This window comes from Pelophylax lessonae, assembly GCF_965119305.1.
Source record: "Pelophylax lessonae genome assembly, chromosome: 3".
Taxonomy (NCBI): domain Eukaryota; kingdom Metazoa; phylum Chordata; class Amphibia; order Anura; family Ranidae; genus Pelophylax; species Pelophylax lessonae.
Genome location: NC_138770.1, coordinates 603220922 through 603239802, shown reverse-complemented (window position 1 = coordinate 603239802; position 18881 = coordinate 603220922). Strand labels below are relative to the sequence as shown.

Sequence of the window (18881 nt, the reverse complement as noted above, 5' to 3'; positions counted from 1 at the left end):
TCCAGGGCCTACCTGCTAAGCAATTACCTGCTACTGTGGCCACCACGGTCCTGGGAGGAATCCCTAACCAAGACAGAGCCCACAGAAGAGAGAAGCTCACCATGCTGCAGCCAGGGTCCCCTCCTCTGTAGTCCCAGGTGCATGCAGCTGGCACTGCTGGCGATGAGCCAGTCAGCATGTCAGCTCAGAGGGCGCCTGTCGGCATGTCAGCTCAGAGGCTGCCTCACAGCCTGTCTCTGGGTGCAGCCAGCGGCCCTCATTCTGAGGGGGAACAGTGGAATGGGATATCTGGCTCCTCGGCTGGGAGAGCCCATTGGTCGAGGGGGAACGCCTACAGTTCCAGGTCGGGGTCTGTGCAGGCTGCCAGAGAAGTGACCAAAATGGAGGAGAGGGTGGTGGCGCTGGCTAATGACATCATCAGAGGGAGACAAAGCCTTTGTGGCTGGTTCTTAAGCCCTCAGGGTACCCCAGCACAGGAGCAGCACATGCAGTGCCCAGGACAAGGAGTCAGTCAGCTGGCAGGGGATAGCCGCTCCACGGACAGGCAGAGATCCGCTCTGAGGGGGAAGTCAGCAACTCTGAGGACAGGGAGCAGTAGATGGAGACTCTGGAGGCAGCAGAGACACCCGGAATGACGGCTGGTTTGGCTTCCTGCCCAGTGCAGCCCAGTGAGTGTACTGTTTCTGATTTGTCTTGTTTTTCTTCTGTTGTGTTGGGGGGGAAGCTGGGGCTGGAGACCAAGGAGCCTAAGAGCAGGTGGCAGGTTCAGGTCAGGCTGGAAGGGGCCTCTGGGATAGTCTGCGGGACTCGCTGCAGAGATTGGAAAAAGGGGCGACAAGGGACTCCCCGCCAGTATTGCCGTGGGCTCCCCTCAGGGGAGGGAGACGTTTTCTGCGGGCATTTGTGCCCCTTTAGGAGCTCCAATGGTGACGCCTGCGGTGGTAGTCGCAGGCACACAAATGTACAAGGACATGGTGGCAGCTGTAGTGATTGCCACTGAGACATCAAAGGATGGAGGCAAGGAAGTGGAAAAGGTGCATTTAGCTGACTCGGCAAAATGTGAAGTATATGTATGCTTCGAGGGGCCGTTTGGGGCACACCTTAAAGCTGAAGTTCGCAAAACAATTTGGAAATGTGAGTATGTGGAAATATTTTCCCTGCTCCCACTTGAAAAATTTAACTTGGATTGCGTTACACCAGTCACAAGCCAGAAGGAGGATGAGGAGAAGAGGAGGTACCGGCTTGTTCCTCGTTCGACGTTTGCGAATTGATGGCAAGCATTTGCAATTTTTGTTAGCGTTATCGGGGAAAAAGCAATGGAGAACCTGTTCTGCCCTGTTTTGCTACAAAAGACAATAGTGGAAGACAATAGTGAGGCTCACAGGGTATACAGGGGGCTTGCATGGATCCGCTATGACGAACAGTTTTGTCAACGGAAAACTATCCTCCCCTCCATACACTGGGATCACAAAGATATCAGCATCTGGATGAAGTTGATGACTTCTTCCAGGGCTGGGAGTTAGTTTTCTCCTGGGGGGGTCGTCAGTGCCTCCACCTCTGGATCTCCGGCACCTAGAAAGAAGGGGATTTGTTGGCAGTTTAATAAAGGAACTTGTCGGTTTGGGAGCGCCTACCTCTTCAAACACAAATGTTCAGGCTGCGGAGGAAATCATTCCCTCATTCGTTGTTTTAGACAAGGAAAAGGGCATGCCAGCGACACTTCTGGAAAAAGGGACGACGAATAATTTACGTTCGGCACTCCTTAATCTGTCGGCAAGGTTCTTATTTTGTAGATTGTTGCTTTCCGATGGGTTGTTCTATCTCGTGTGCCCTGTTTGAAACTATTTGTTCGTTTCTAGTGTGGACGGTTAAGGGGGTCTCGGGGGTGAACTCGGTCATCCACTATCTGGATGATTTTTTGTGCATTGGACCCCCAGAGTCAAGGACTTGTGAGATCCTGCTGGGGACATTGCAACGTCTTGTGAAATGTTTCAGCATTCCTTTTGCACCGGACAAGACAAAAGGCCCTGCCAGGGAATGGGTTTTTTCTCAGAATAACCATTGATTCAGTGGCCATGGAATGCAGAATACCTATGGATAAATTGTTGACTCTGTGAAAGGAAGTGGGACAAGCATGCAGACAACGGAGGATTAGGTTGCGGGAGCTACAATCCCTGCTAGGTAAGCTAAATTTTGGGCAGGATTTTCTGCAGGCATTTGTCGGCAGCTTCATCTGGCATCAAGGCCCGGGGGCAATTATGTGCGGCTTTCCATGGGGCTCAGGGTTGACCTGCGTTTTTTTTTTTTAAATCTTTTAACAGCCATTCTTTATGGCTGGAGGGTACAGTCAGCAATGATCTGATCCTATTCACAGATGTTGGCACCCAAAGCCGATTCGTCCTTGTGGCTTTGCAGCCTGTCTCCTACTATGCATGTACAAGTTGTGCTGCGCTTTCTGAATGGTCCCGCTGTCTTCTGGGACCTGTGTATCTCCCAGAAGGCAGTGGGAGAGGAAAAAGGAGGGGCCAAAACTTGCGTAGATCACCACACACTGATGGCGGCGATCTTACCCAGAAGTGGGAGCGGTTACCTTGTTTTGACAGGTATCCGCTACCCCCAAAAGGTGCCAAATGTGGCAGCCGAGGGGGGGGGGGGGGGTATTGAGTAAGCAAACAAGCGGATTTTCCACCTTTGGGTGGAGCTCCGTTTTAAGGCTGGTTTTAGTACCAAAAGTAGGGAATGTGCACATCGTAACCATCTGAACCGGGCCTACACCTGGTGGCTGGACATCCTTAGTAGCAAATCAAGAGGTAGGAGAACAGAGGAGACAACAAAGAAGGAGAGGAGGAGCTAGAAAAAGAAGGGAGAAACAGAGAAAAAGGAAAGATTGAAGGAGACGTCCCAGGGAATCGTGACGCGGGGCTGTTACATCGACAAAAGAGCACTGTCAAACCAAGACGGCTGTGCCTGAGTAATCCAGGGTTGCCATAATCGGAGAAATTTCCCATGAGCGTCTGACAATAAGGCCGATAGTTTTTAGTTAACCATAATGTTATTCATTTGGTTTTTAACAGCTTCAAAACTAAGGATTGGGTTTTCCAAGCCCTGGCTATGGTCAGTTTAGTTGCAGTAAAAAGGTGTAAATCCCAGTTCACACTATAGCGATGACAGACATCGCATGTGATTCGCAGCGCACTGCTCTGAAAAATCACATGTACGATGCAAATTTAGCCATACAGATTGTGAATTTGCATCAGATTCGGACAGACCACGCAGAGGATCCTTTTTTGGGACCACAGCAGAATCGGATCGCATGGTGGTTCACACCAATGTGATCCGATTTATGTCCGAACTGACAGTTCACATTGTGAACGCGAACTGATCTGGGGGTGTCATTAACTTTGTATTGCCATCCCCAGCAATTCGCATATGGCAGTGTGAACTGCCTGTTATTTGAATGCGATGCGGGAACCCGCAGTGGATTCACAGGGTTCCAGCATCGCATATATGTGAACCGGCACTAATGCCATTTGTTGCTCTGGGCACAGTAATTCTTCTATGGTTTTGCAGAGAAAGCCTTCATATGGGTTCCGTTTGAGGTCGGTATGAAGCAAAGTAAAGTATGGGCGTAAACCCTGACCCAGAGTCTGCACACCTTCCATCAAGACCACCAGATATGTGTCATTGTTCCCACCTGTGACCATCCGCGGAAGCAATTTGACGGGTAGGTAGGAAATGTCGTGTGAGGATCTGAGGGCTTCAAATGTTGGGGTGAGAAGAGAATGGATATGAAAGAATCCATGTTCAGTCCACAGAAAGAACTGAAGTTTAATTCATATAAGGGGAGGCCCAGTTAGGCTAGGGAGTAAAGTTGATACCAGATGTCCCCTAGCCAGCAAAAGAGGTGGGTTCTAACTGACTAGTTGCAGCTTTTAATGCATATTGTAAGCTCACAGTGTGCAGTGAAAACAATTCCAATAGAGAAAGAAGCCTGTATAACTATGCTGAAGGTAAAGCTTGAGTTCAGTTTCAAAGGAATATAACAAAAATCCAGTTGTCTGGTACATTAGAGCCCTGGAAAGACAGATCTGAAGCAGCGTGTACGCTGTGCCAACCTTCCACTTGGCTCCAGCTCGCGGCGATATGCAGACGCAGCTCCAGTGACAGGTGATTCCTCTGTGCGTGGCATCTGTGTTTGTGCTGCGGAGAGCCGTCCACAGCTGGGAAGCACTGGGAAATCCCCTGCTGCTGGCATTGGACTGATAAACACAAACCTCAAATACTACGAGGAGCCTTCAATGGACTGCTGACTAAAATAGAATACTTTCAGCTGCGAGGACACGACTGCAAATGTCAGATAAGAAGTCCGACCAGAAAACACCCAACAGGGCAAGCGATTACAGCCTAACCCAGGGCAAGCAGCTAAACACAAATACTAATGTATACAAATTGAGGACATTTAAAGTGGACTCTTTATTAGATTTACAAATGCCCATGAATACATTTCTGACATGTCACCATATACAACCATCAGTATGCTGCAGGCAAGAGGAAGGATTTCCTCGGTCTCTTCTCCACCAGTGATCAGACTGCAACAATGTAATATTGTGCAATGTATGTGGTTGTGGCAGGGCTGCTGTTTGAAATCAGGGTGGCCCATACAGCCTCATTGGCAGCGACCTACCCCCCTCCCCACTTCCCGGGCAAAAGTGACTAAGGACATAGATTTATCAGTCCCTTTCTTTGCAGCCTTAACAGCACAGATTCATAATAAGTAAACACTCTGAGGCTTCCAGTTCATTCACAAACTGAAGCGCAGTAAACAGTTTACTATGCTTCAGTGATCAATGGACACAGGAGCGATTGGTACTGATCTCTCATTGTGTTAATTCAAGAAAGGAAGGGGCCAGTAAATGACATATTTATCAGCCCCTTCCCCCAATCTCTATCCTGCAACACCTCCCTTTGTGTCCACAGTAGCTGCTGGAGGGAGAGGAGAGGAGGGAAGATAGAAGTGCTGCAGGAGGAAAGGGGCAAACTGGGGGGGGGGGGGCGGACAGCAGATGGAAGGAGCAAATGTGATAGACCCAATACCCCTGCAGACTGCAGTGCAGCTGGAGGGAGAAAGAGGAGGAGAAGCTGGCAGCACTGCAGGAGGAGGCCGAAGAGGAATGGTGGCTGCAATAGGACAGTACAGCTGGCCCTCCTGCTCAGCAGGTGCCTGGGCCCCCTTTTCAAACTGATGGTGCCCGGGCCCTGTACAGGAGGGCTGGCTGTACTGCCTTACCAGTGGCCCTGGATTGTGGTGAAGACCCATAGAACTACATTGGTCATGTTTGGAGGTGGCACAGCCAGGCAAAAGTGACATGCTGTCTACATTTTGCTGCGGCTTTGAAGCACAGCATCGCATGGCAGCATGTGTACAGCCATGAGGGGGTGCAAAACCATGGCTCAACCATCTGATTTTTACCACCCCTTTGCCGCAAGTGTGAAGGAACCCTTACAGAAAAATGAAAAGGTGAACTAACACCCTACACCCTCCCCACCCCCAGTCCCTGCTGCATTTACCTCAATGGGTGATACAATTTCACTGTTCATGTAGAATCAGAGTAGTTCTGATTGGTCAGTTCTGGCTCGTCACTTTGCAAACCAGTCAAAACCACTTTGATCTGTCCTGGAGTACTTAGGGAAAGAAGAAGAACAGCGTTGTATTCAAACCCCGGGTCCACGGCATCGGACCACAAGGACGATAAAACTTTATCACCCACAGAGGTAAGTGCAGCAGGGACTAGGGGGAAGGGGTTGGGAAAAGTGTAGAGCAGGGGTGTCAAACCCGATTTCATTGTGGGCCGCATCAGCATTATGGTTGCCCTCAAAGGGCCGGTTTTATCTGTAAGACTAGATGTCCAGAGAACCCCCCCCCCTATACATCAGATGTCAAGAGCCCCCCCCACTATCAGAAGTACAAATTCCCCCACCATCCCTTACATCACAGTGCACCCCCTTTACCTTGTGCTGCTTCCTGGATGGAGCTGGGAAGCAGAAAGTACAGGGTCTGGAGGAGGACCAGAGGAAGGCTGGAGTTTGCTGAATGCTGAGACCAGGGGAGACAAAGATGAGGTGGTTCTGCAGCTGAACAAAGAGGAACAGAATCTGTATGAGGAGTTCTGTCCTTTTCTTTGCTGCCGACTGCTGAGACAAGGTAGGGACAGAGATGAGGGGGTAGCTGCAGCAGAGGTGCGAGGGCCACATAAAAATGGCCTGGAGGGCCACATCCGCCCGCGGGCCTTGTGTTTGACACACGTGGTGTAGAGTGTTAGGTAATTGCTTCTGGAAAGGTGAACTTACACTTTAAATATATCTGGGGCTAGGTTGACTATAATTAAATATATCTACATTCTACAAACTGTAAATATATATATATATATATATACACATCCCATTTTACCTGGCGTCTAGTGCTGGCCATCACTTCTTTGGCAAGCTAATATAAAGATGAATTCAGGTACTTATACTAGCATTGAAGGATTATTGCCTGAATACAAAGCTGAATTTGTTTGTATATTTATCTGGCTGGAATTCAGTATGTATGAGGAACCCAAGATATCACGCGGCACTAAACTTTGGCCTTTTTTTCCAAGCAGCCAAGGTTGTATGTAACACAAGGCCAGTGCCCGGCACAGCAAAGTGACAGCGGGCAGTGCCAGAGCACAATATTTACAGGTTTAGTAGTTTCCCTCTGTAGATGCCAGTCTTCCCTGAAATTGAACATTTGTCCCTGGAAATGTTTCTTCTTGGATTTGCCAAACAACTGCAAACAAAATAATTCCATCTCTTTCTCACAGATGGGGAAAATTGGGTTGAGGCTCCAAGTCCGGTCTTCCCATCTCAGCTTTGCTGCTTACATTTCACTGGCCCAGAAATATGCAGATTGGACTTTCATAAGAATTACTATAAAAGGTACACATGAATGTAGTTTTGTATTCATGAAGGGACCATTCACTTTTTGCATTACTTCACATGCGTTGTGCCGCACATTAATGTGTGCTGTGTTAAGGCAGTCCATTAAAATGCAGCAATGTGCCTTAACATGGTGAAAATCTGAAGTGACCTTTTTTTTTTAACACAATGGGGTTGATTTACTAAATGAGGAGAGTGCAAAATCTGGTGCAGCTCTGCATAGGAACTCAGCTTCCATTTTTCATTGTCAAAGCCATAGGTGTGAGCAGGAGTGTGCCAGGTGTGCCTGGGCACACCCGAATCACTACATGTGCTGGGCTTCCCCCATGTTGGCCCCCCGCAGGGGATGTTTTAGGATGGAGAGTGAGGGAAGGGGCCAGTAAATATGTCATTTACAGGCGCCTTGATCTTGTACATTTTCCCCCAACATTTTTTTGGACATTTGGGAACAATTTTTAGGTGTTTTGCCAAGGCACCCCTGATGAACCTAGAAGGCACCCCAGGGTGCCACGGCACCGACCCTGGTTGAAAAAGGCTGATCTAAACTGATCCTAGTAAAGTGCTTCTCTATAGCTAATAGCTTTACACATCACAGCAACATCCACACACATAGCACACCCAGCATTAGAGGTGATTTATTCTTCCAAAGCAAATATACCTTTGCACACTGGTACTGACTAGTATTCCAATGTTTCTCTACTCCCTCAGTTTCTCTCCATCAGTCAGCTACTATGACCCCCATGAAGAGGGGCAAACAAGGATGCCGTGTAGGTGCCCCCCATTCATCTTTTCAACTGATGACATCACTGGTTGTTGGGACGCCAGTGGCTGGAAAATTCTAGGATTCTACAAGGAAAGCTTGTGGCTTTGTGTAACTAAAATTAATTAATTTTAATTAATTTATTCGCTGGTTGTATACATAAATTAGGCAATTTTTCGGCATTTTGCCAAGGCGCCCCTGAAGAAACCTGAAGGCACCCTGGTTAAAAAAGGTTGCCCTAGTATGTATGTGCATGTATGTATACATGTGCGATAGGGACCTTAGACTGTGAGCCCCTTACTATATAAATATACAACATATAATGCGCTGAGTAAATTTTTGCCACTATAGGAATACCCAAAATAAATTTAAAAAAAAACTAAAATACTTAGGAAACTTGTACTGAGGGAACTATGAAGGTCACCATGCCTTACCTCTACTTGCTAACTTTTTGTCTATTCTACTGACCTGTTGGCTTCAATCCCCTATGATTCACTGATCTGAATACACAGCATGTTACCTATACCTGGGGATGCAGCAATAAAGGCCATTGCACATGTTAGTAAGGACAGATCACAGCGTCACAGGGAACTATTGGAAATAGTTTTGGCCGAAGTATTGTATAATGGTAAGGCGCAGTAAGACACGTTTTACTACACGTTATTCCAACACATTGTAATATATGGACCTAAGTATAGTATATTACATCACTCCGAACAATTTCCACATTGTGGCAGCAAATAGAGCATAGCCCTGACAAATTGCACTGGTGGGTTGGCAGCTCATCTGCAATGAACGGTCGGTCTGCCTTAACCCAACACATGTTAGCAAGCCTGCGGAAATGCTGTGCACTGCACTGTGACAACCTGGATGGGCTTTTACATGTAAGGATTGACCAGGAGGTGACAAAATTATAGATTTTCATTAGGGGGGAAGAAATGTTCTCTTTCAAAGGTGAAAATTTAGATTAGGTGATGTTGTTTTCACTTCAAACATTCAAATGCATGCAAACAAAAATTCTACATGTCCCTTACACAGGATTGAGTGTGCAAATTTAGCACTTTATTTGTAATAGTCACTTTACAATGTGAACAATTTTAACTCCTTTAGTGGACAAACCAGAAAGGAGGACTTCCTAGCATCAGATGTGCTTCATACTGTGTAACAAAGAGTTTCCCATATAATGGAAAGTTTGGGTTCGGGTTCCAAATCCCCCTCCATGCCATGGTAAAAGCAGTAGACAAGCAGGGATTTTATAAATGAAATACAAACGTGTGCTCAATGTTTTCCTGGGTTTGGCAGCTACAATTGGGAACTGTAAAGAATTGGGGAAAAAATCCATTAAAAATATATTCTTGATAAGGAAATAAACAAAAACAATTTCCCTATCGGAAATATTATTTTTCTTTCCTAATACTATACGGTTCCTAATTTTACTTAATGAATCCATCACCGGGCGCCTCTGCTATACAGGAAACCCCTGGTATTTTTTCCATCGGCACTAAGTTATTCTTATCATACTGATGTCCTCCAAGAGGATGTAAAACTGGGCTTCCCCTGAGCATCAACAGCGACCTTGTCTTCCTCTGCGTGGAGACAGATATTTTCTTCCCCAGTGCTATTTTAAAGCTGAATATACCATAAGCCTATGGTCACTCACAACCTCGCCAGATGTATGTTACACTATCGTATGTCTACTGCGTTTTTTTTTTTTTTTTTTACCCAATATGCACCAGGCCAATACACCATAAGGCAACCTTTCTCAACCCTTTTATCATTAAGGAACATTTAGGTCTGCTAAAACTAATTATATCTGCAGAACACTACATCGGTGTTAATTAAGAGAAGGGCCACCTCATGCTGGTGGTCAGCGAAAAGAATGCCCATTACAATGGTGGTCAAGGTAATGCCCCAATATATTTGGTGGACAGTTGGAATGGAAATTATACAGGTGGTATTAGAGACAGCTAACATGACCATTGGTGTCTAAGAGAGGAGAAACTCCACTGGTCCAATGACAATAGCTCTGCTAAATGAGGTTGATGACAGAACTATACAGCCACCATCAGGTCAGAGATCAATCCACCACTGTTCACTTCTCAAGGAACCCCTAAGTGCTCTCCCATCTTTCCTTTTTCTCCTTCTTCAGTGGGTGTCCTTAGATTTCCCTTTTTTTCACTCCTAGTACCACCACATAGAACAGAAAATGCCCCCCTAACAGTGGGGTTCAGAATGCCATCTTTATAAACAGCTAAGTTGGTGTCACATAGCTGGCTTTATCAAGTTGTGTTGGCCCCAGAACTATGCAGGCATCATCAAATAGGAGGTCAATCTGCCACAGCTTAAGCAAGATATGGAGGACCCTTAGGGTTTCATGGAACCCTGCTTGAGGATGGCTGGTCTAGGTCTAGGTCTAGGGCACCTTAACAAAGGGCCAGTTGTCCTTCAGATTTAAGAGGGGCCAAACTGGGGCCATTGGGAGTAGAAAAGGTCCAGATGTCAGGGGCAATAAACAATGCCCCATCTTTGGTATCAGTGGGAAGACCAGTGGCCTATCATTGGTGTCAGTGGGAGGAATAATGCTCATCATTAGTGTTATTGGACCCCATTGTTGGTGTTATTGGGAGGAGTTGTGCCCCATCTTTGCTGTCATTGTGCCCCATCTTTGTTGTCAGTAATGGAGAATTAAGTCACATTGTTGGTATTAGTGAATGAAAATAGTGCCCCTAGGGATGGATAAAGCAAGCAGAGGGCTGCATTTGGTCCCCAGGCCACAGTTTGGAGACCACTGACATAGAATATAGACAATGTTTTCACATCATTGTAATTTTGAGTATTTTGTTGCCTTTTGCTTGTGGGGAATTTAAACTTAGAAGTGCTTTTTACAAAAAGCTAAAAAAAATACTAATCAGTCAAAATCTCATATTTAAAGTTAATGTAATTTCTACAGCTGGCTATACACATGCCATCCTTTCCTCAATTTCAGCCACGTTCAATGGAGCTGGAATCAAAAACCCAATCAAAAATCAAATGCTAAAAATTAGTTGCTTTGATTGATCGCAAAGAGATGGGATCAAAATTGCCACCATCAAACTGCTGGAGAAATGTGCCTGGTTTTGACATAATTGCTGTGTTTTTTCTAATTTTGATCAGTCTTTTGTTTTTTCTATCACTTGTATTAAAGCTGTAAATTCGTAACTCAGTTCCATTGATCATCATATTCAGGCAATTGTTTAAACTTGTGGACAGTAGGTTGTTATCAATTGAATGTTCAATTCCTGGTTGATCGAAAACAGTTGAGGTTGCTTGGATTTTGCAACGTGTATAGCCAGCTTTACTGAATGCTGATTCGTTTGCAAGTGCTGTGTATAATAAACAATTGACATTTTTTTTTTTTAATACTTGTTTACTAATTATCAGTGAAAAGTTTCATCCCTCGGACTATTCAATAAGCCCATCTTGGTCCCTGCACGGGGTCCACAAGCAAGCAACCCCCAGTTCACCAACGAGGGAAGTAAACAATGCACTGTCGTAACCAATTTAGGTCTCATTCACATGGGCGTACGCATGTTTTCTGCATGAAAGAAAGGTTCTTGCTAGTAGAGCTAGAAAATTCTGCGTAAAATACACGCATACGTAAAATCTTCAGGTCTATGCATTTAAAATCTGCAGCTGTACCCTACTTTTTATTTTTGTGGGCAGATAAATGACGTACCTATTTTTTTTATGAATATGAAGCTATGTGTGTCTAGATGGGTACAAAATTTTCTACTGTACACATCTAAACGCAGCATTGTTTGCATGTGAGAAGAGAGGCCCTATCTTTTTTCTAGTATCTCCCTTCCACTAGGACTGAGTACACCTCTCCTTGTCCATGAGCAAACTTCTACACCCAATTGTGCAATCCGTGTAACGTAGCAACATGTCAGAGTCATTTATCTGTCACTTCTGCCACCCCTGAACAATAAATTACCTTGCTGTTCATTCAGGTAATTGCACTAACTATAACATGACACATAACTTACACACTGTTGTGCTGCTCTACGGCATCGGAGCTGGAGAACAGTAAACAAATACGCAGGCGTCCACAACCATGACTTAACCATATCCCTACCACACAATGGTAGGTGTACCCCAAAAGGAAGGTGGGGGTACTTCTATTGCTCTTCATGGGGTACATCCAACTTTGTTTCTGATAACATTTTAGAGCTTCAGCAAATGCTAAATCATCATCAACAACAGATCAGCAAATATTTTAGCTGCTTAAAGAGACACTGTCATGTTTTAAAATGCTTTCAGGAAAAGACTGTCCTATAAAGATATGAGGTCAAAGGGAGTAATCAGCATCCAGAGTTGTGGGAGACCCCGGAGATCGATGCTGCTGGAAGTGTCCCATCTGGTTCTGCGGGATCAGTTCTCTGCAACAGAGCAGCGTTGAGCAGCCAGGCATCAGGAGAACTAAGTATTTGGCCTCTTCTTTACAGGTACACTATATTGTCAAAAGTATTGGGATACCTGCCTTTACACGCACATGAAATTTAATGGCATCCCAGTCTTAGTCCACCCTTTGCAACTATAACAGCTTCAACTCTTCTGGGAAGGCTGTCCACAAGGTTTAGGAGTGTGTCTATGGGAATGTTTAACCATTCTTCCAGAAGGGCATTTGTGAGGTTAGGCACTGATGTGGACGACAAAGCCTGGCTCACAGTCTCTGCTCCAATTGTAAAAAGCTTAAACATCCTTGCCTGAGGATGCCTGACGAGCTTACTGATGGGGACCAAGCATGGCTGACTGGCACACAGCTGTGACATCAACAGATGCGTCTGATGCAAATTTTTGAAAGGTGCTGCTAAATTACAATTTTTAGTTGAAAAGCTCTTTTGGTGATCGCCCTGGTCAGTATAGGTGTTGACTCTTTTTATTGGCTAAGTTCCTGATTTTCATATACATATATCGATATACTGTATATATATATATACACAGTATCTCACAGAAGTGAGTACACCCCTCACATTTTTGTAAATATTGTACTTTATCTCTTCATGTGACAACACTGTAGAAATGACACTTTGCTACAATGTAAAGTAGTGAGTGTACAGCTTGTATAACAGTGTAAATTTGCTGCCCCTCAAATGAACTCAACACACAGCCATTAATGTCTAAACCAATGGCAACAAAAGTGAGTACACCCCTAAGTGAAAATTTACAAATTGGGCCTAATCAGCCACCCCCCCCCCCCCCATGGTGTCATGTGGCTCGTTAGTGTTACAAGGTCTCAGGTGTGAATGAGGAGCAGATGTGTTAAATTTGGTATTACCGCTCTCTCATACTGGTCACTGGAAGTTCAACATGGCACCTCATGGCAAAGAACTCTCTGAGGATCTGAAAAAAAGAATTGTTGTTCTACATAAAGAGGGCCTAGGCCATAAGAAGATTGCCAAGACCCTGAAACTCAGCTGCAACATGGTGACTAAGACCATACAGCGGTTTAACAGGACAGGAAACCTCAGAACAGGCCTCGCCATGGTCGACCAAAGAAGTTGAGTGCACGTGCTCAGCGACCATAGGTCGTCTTTGGGAAATAGACGTATGAGTGCTGGTAGCATTGCTGCAAAGGTTGAAGGGGTGGGGGGTAAGCCTGTCAGTGCTCAGACCATACGCCGCACACTGAATCTAATTGGTCTGCATGGATGTCATCCCAGAAGGAAGCCTCTTCTCAAGATAATGCACAAGAAAGCCCGCAAACAGTTTGCTGAAGACAAGCAGGCTAAGGACATGGATTACTGGAACCATGTCCTGTGGTCTGATGAGACCAAGATAAACTTATTTGGTTCAGATGGTGTCAAGCGTGTGTGGCTGCAACCAGGTGAGGAGTACAAAGACAAGAATGTTCATCCTAAAGGTGTTCTATTGGGTTGAGGTCAGGACTCTGTTTCTATTTCCACGGAGTTGGGAGCATGAAATTGTCCAAAATGTCTTGATACGCTGGTGCCTTAAGAGTTCCCTTCACTGGAACTAAGGGGCCAAGCCCAACCCCTGGAAAAACAACCCCCCCTCCACTAAATGATTTGGACCAGTGCACAAAGCAAGGTCCATAAAGACATGGATGAGCGAGTTTGGGGTGGAGGAACTTGACTGGCCTGCACAGAGTCCTGACCTCAAACTGATAAAACACCTTTGGGATGAATTATCCAACATCAGTGCTTGACCTCACAAATGTGCTTCTGGAAGAACGGTCAAACATTCTCATAGACACACTCCTAAACCTTGTGGGTAGCCTTCCCAGAAGAGTTAAAGCTGCAAAGGGTGGGCCAACTCAATATTGAACCCTTTTGACTAAGACTGGGAGGCCATTAAAGTTCATGTGCGTGTAAAGACAGGTGTCTCAATACTTTTGACAATATGGTGTATGTCCTATACTGAAGGCATTTTAGTACATGACAGGGTCTCTTTAAAAATAGGTAAATGGTACTTGACATTAGGTGACCCGCAAAGGGTGTACTAGTAAACACTGTCTTTTTTATATTTGACAGTGATCAACGTTTTTGTTTTGTGGCGCGTTGTGGTAATCCACAGAACACGCATTAGAGTATTGAATTCTGAATGGCAGATGCATTGCAGCACACCACAATGCACAGTAACGCACTGCCATGTGTTCTAATGCCTTAGCTGCCCATTTGCGACACAACACACATTAGCGCAATACCTGTGTGAATGGGCCCCTAAGTATAGTAAGGAGGAGTTAGAACATCTGTCAGGGTTTAATGCTGGTTAGGAAGTGAGGGGAGATTTTCCCTAATTTCCTGTCTTGGTGACACTGTATTTGGTATATTAGCTATTGTACCAAACTATTTTGTAACAGCTAATATGACCAACAGCGAAAAATGCTCCATTCATTGAATTAATAAAGGTAATAAAGCTTCTAGGGTGCATTCACACCAGGTATGATGGGACTGCGCTGGACAGTTATTCTAGCGCAGTCCCTCCACAAGACAAAGCAAAATGCCTTGTCTCCTACCTGGCCAGTTCACACCACTGCGTGGTGGCGGTGCGTGCAGAAAAAAGTATGGCATGTTGTACCTTTTTCAGCGCAGCGCAGTGCAAGACAGTCTATTTCCTCACACTGCGCAGCAGCCAATAAAACTTAATAAAAAATCACTGTGTGACATTTCAATAAAAATAATTTAAAATAGGGAACAATGCGCTGCTATGGACGCATCGGCACTGCTGTCATTCCATCGCACAGCAGCCACTGCATTGTAACGCAATGGCTGGTGTGCATGCACCCTAACATTGTCTTACAAAAAAGATTGCAAGGGACTTGCTCAAGAATGTATCACCGACTATCATGCTACCTGACTGCAGTCACCTTGGGCCTACATAGGGTCTGATAAATGAAAACCGTGGCACAACTATGTTTGGATTTGATGCCAACAACCAATGAGATTCCACGGTTTATTTTTTGCCACTCTCTATTTTAGGTATGCCAACAATGGTTAAAATATACCAGCTTTCAGTTTAAAACTTATTTAAATTTGCCAAACTCCTTTAACTCTACACAGTGCAAAGAGTTTTGTTTAACGTTTTTGCAGAATGGCGAAATGACTAACCTTTAAATAATTATTTGGAGAAGTGTTCCCAATACAATACGCACAGACTTTTGACCCATCACCTCCATAAATACAGGATTTCGTTAAGCTTTGAAATTGTAATATTTGGAACTAAAAGTGGAATTTTCATGCCGTGTCTCTTATTTTTAGAGGGGGGAAGCGCGTGACAAAAGCCCCTTTATCGTGGTCCAGCTTGCAAAGAAAGATCATTTTTTTGCAAATCCTCTTTTCCTTGAAATTCATCTGTTATGGAAAAAGATTTCATTATTTACTGCAGAATCCCTATTCTTCCTAATTGCTCTCTGCCTGTAAAGTTACATAACATTCTAATCAGTCCTGAGCGTGGCTACGTGATGGGAGATCTCAATGCCAGGCTGGTACTATTGTCCCCTGTACTGGGATGCATGCATGGGAAAACAGGCTGGGGTTAGAATAATGTCCTTTAAAACATGATAAGCGGACAATGTCAGGCTTGCACAGCAAGGCTCCAGCACTTACCTGGGCAGCAGATAGGGGCTAGTTCTCTTCTACAGGGTCTTCTGCTTCTTGCCTTAAACTTCTGCCCAGTGCAGGCAGCGATCCCCCCAGTAAAGTCCCAGTCCTCTGGTCGTTGGCTTTGTGGACCCCCCACTCTCTGTGTGGCTCTCAGCTCTTTTCTGTGCTCTGTTTGTTCAACATGCAATGTCAAAGAATGCAGGAAGGAAGTTGTGAAGTCTGTCTGGGGTTGAACTCAGCCGAACAGGCTTCCTTGTGCTAGGGTTTGTGACAGGAGGGAACTCAGAAAGTTTCCATTGTCAGGGCAGCAAGCTGCACCCAGTGCTTGCAGCTCACACAACTGCCTTTTTCCACTGCCTGAGCCTGAGCCAGAGAGGGAGAGGGAGAAAGAGAAAGAGAGAGAGAGAGAGAGCTGTGCCTTCATTTCCTGTCCAATCACTAAATAGCAGGAGGAGGCAGGACGCAGGCTCTGCAATTTGGAATCAGAAGAGAAAAAGCTTAATCCTCCTTGCCTGAGGATGCCTGACGAGCTTACCGATGGGGACCAAGCATGGCTGAATGGCACACAGCTGCGACATCAACAGATGCGTCCGATGCAAATTTTCAAAAGGTGCTGCTAAATAACAATTTTTAGCTTAAAAGCTCTTTTGATGATCGCCCTGGTCAGTATAGGTGTTGACTTTTTTATTAGCTAAGTGCCTAATTTTATATATATATATATATATATATATATATATATATATATATATATATATATATATATGGCTCGCAGTCTCTGATCTAATTCATCCCAGGTCAGGACTCTTTGCAGGCCAGTCAAGTTCCTCCACCTCAAACTCACTCATCCATGTCTTTATGGACCTTGCTTTGTGCACTGGAGCGCAGTAATGTTGGAACAAAAAGGGGCCATCCCCAAACTGTTCCCACAAAGTTGGGAGCATGAAATTGTCCAAAATGTCTTGGTATGCTGATGCCTTAAGAGTTCCCTTCACTGGAACTAAGGGGCAAAGCCCAACCCCTGAAAAACAAGCCCACAGATAAATCTCCCCTCCACCAAATGATTTGGACTAGTGCACAAAGCAAAGTCCATAAAGACATGGATGAGCAAGTTTGGGGTGGAGGAACTTGACTGGCCTGCACAGAGTCCTGACCTCAAACCGATAAAATTATAGCGGAGACTGCGAGCCAGGCCTTCTCATACAACATCAGTGCCTGACCTCACAAATGCGCTTCTGGAAGAATGGTCAAACATTCTTATAGACACACTCCTAAACCTTGTGGACAGCCGTCCCAGAAGTGTTGAAGCTGTTATAGCTGTAAAGGGTGGGCCAACTCAATATTGAACCCTACGAACTAAGACTGGGATGACATTAAAGTTCATGTGCGTATAAAAGCAGGTGTCCCAATACTTTTGACAATATATATATATATATATATATATATATATATATATATATATATATATATATATATATTTACATTGGTGGTCAGTGAGGAAGGCCCGTCTTACATTGGTGGTCATCAAGAAAAGGCTCTCTTTACACTGATAGCCAGTGAGAGAATGCCCCCCTTACATTGGAGGCCAATGGAGAAGTGTCCCCTAAATTGGTATTTAGTGGGAGATGGGTTCCTAAAATTAGTGGTCGGAGGTGGATGGGCCCCTTACATTTTTGTTTGGTTGGAGAAGCGCCTCTAACATCGGTATTCAGTGGTCTAATGCTTCCCTATTTTGTTTGCCAATTAAGAAATGCCCCTCCTTTATAATTATTTGTATTTTGTCTGAAAGCATAGATCCATCCATGACTGTTGCTGAGCTTCAATATTTCAATTACCCATTGGAATTTTTTTGTATCAGTCTCTCACTCATAAATTACAGGCCTGTGAGAGTTCATAGACCAAGAGAGTTGGATATTTGTGATCTTGGGAAGCAAGGGATATTCTGGTCTTGAGCTGCCACCTACCACTGACAGAAGAAATATTACAGTATACCAATGTGTGGCTCATCTATCTAAATAAAATCAATGGCTATCTAACACATATAAAAAAACAATGCTTTAAAAATGGGTTTATTTTTTAGCTTTATTGAATTATTTTTCATTTTGAAATCCCATTTAACAAGTAATACCAAATGAAATGCAAAAGTGCTGCTGTAGTTAATCATCAGGGGGGTGTCTTCCTGTTCTTTTACTGTGCTTGTGCATGCAGCAGGACATTGCAAATTACAGACATAAAGTACAGAGCTAATGTAAGTAGTTCTGTACCATTTGATCACTGTGACCAATCATTAAATTTTCCCTCCCCGGTGTCATGTGACTCATTAGTGTTACAAGGTCTCAGGTGTGAATGGGGAGCAAGTGTGCTAAATTTGGTGTTATTGCTCTCACTCTCATACTGGTCACTGGAAGTTCAACATGGCACCTCATGGCAAAGAACTCTCTGAGGATCTGAAAAAAAGAATTGTTGCTCTACATAAAGATGGCCTAGGCTATAAGAAGAGTGCCAAGACACTGAAACTCAGCTGCAGCACAGTGGCCAAGACCATACAGCCATTTAACAGGACAGGTTCAACTCAGAACAGGCCTCGCCATGGTCGACCAAAGAAGCTGAGTGCATGTGCTCAGAGTCATATCCAGAGGTGGTCTTTAGGAAATAGACGTATGAGTGCTGCCAGCATTACTGCAGAGATTGAAGGGGTGGGGGGTCAGCCTGTGAGTGCTCAGACCATACGCCATACACTGCATGAAATTGGTCTGCATGGCTGTCGTCCCACAAGGAAGCCTCTTCTAAATATGACGCACAAACAGTTTGCTGAAGACAAGCAGACTAAGGCATTGATTACTGGAACCATGTCCTGTGGTCTGATGAGACTAAAGGGCCATACACACTATACAATTTTCTTTAGATTTTTTCCTTCAGACTTACCAAAACCGTATAATATGAGGTCAAACCTAAACACTTTCAATTTGTATGCAATCAGGCAGGCCCTTGCACTACATAGAAAAGGTAAATCTAAAGGAAATCTGACAACAAAAGTTGTATAGTGTGTATCCAGCTTA

The 18881-nt window shown here is 44.7% G+C and overlaps 1 protein-coding gene across 2 annotated transcripts in view; it reads right to left on the bottom strand.

Moving 5' to 3' along the window:
• The window catches only part of ITPKB (inositol-trisphosphate 3-kinase B), a 185358-nt gene extending 169096 nt beyond the window's left edge, over positions 1-16262 (bottom strand). The window contains exon 1 of one of the 2 annotated variants that reach the window (XM_082252554.1): positions 15829-16262. The gene's annotated coding sequence lies outside the window, so the exon portion shown is untranslated. Of the gene's footprint in view, positions 1-4115; positions 4140-15828 lie in introns of those variants that run through there. The other variant, XM_082252556.1, reaches the window with a different exon arrangement.
• Between the last annotated feature and the right edge of the window lie 2619 nt (positions 16263-18881).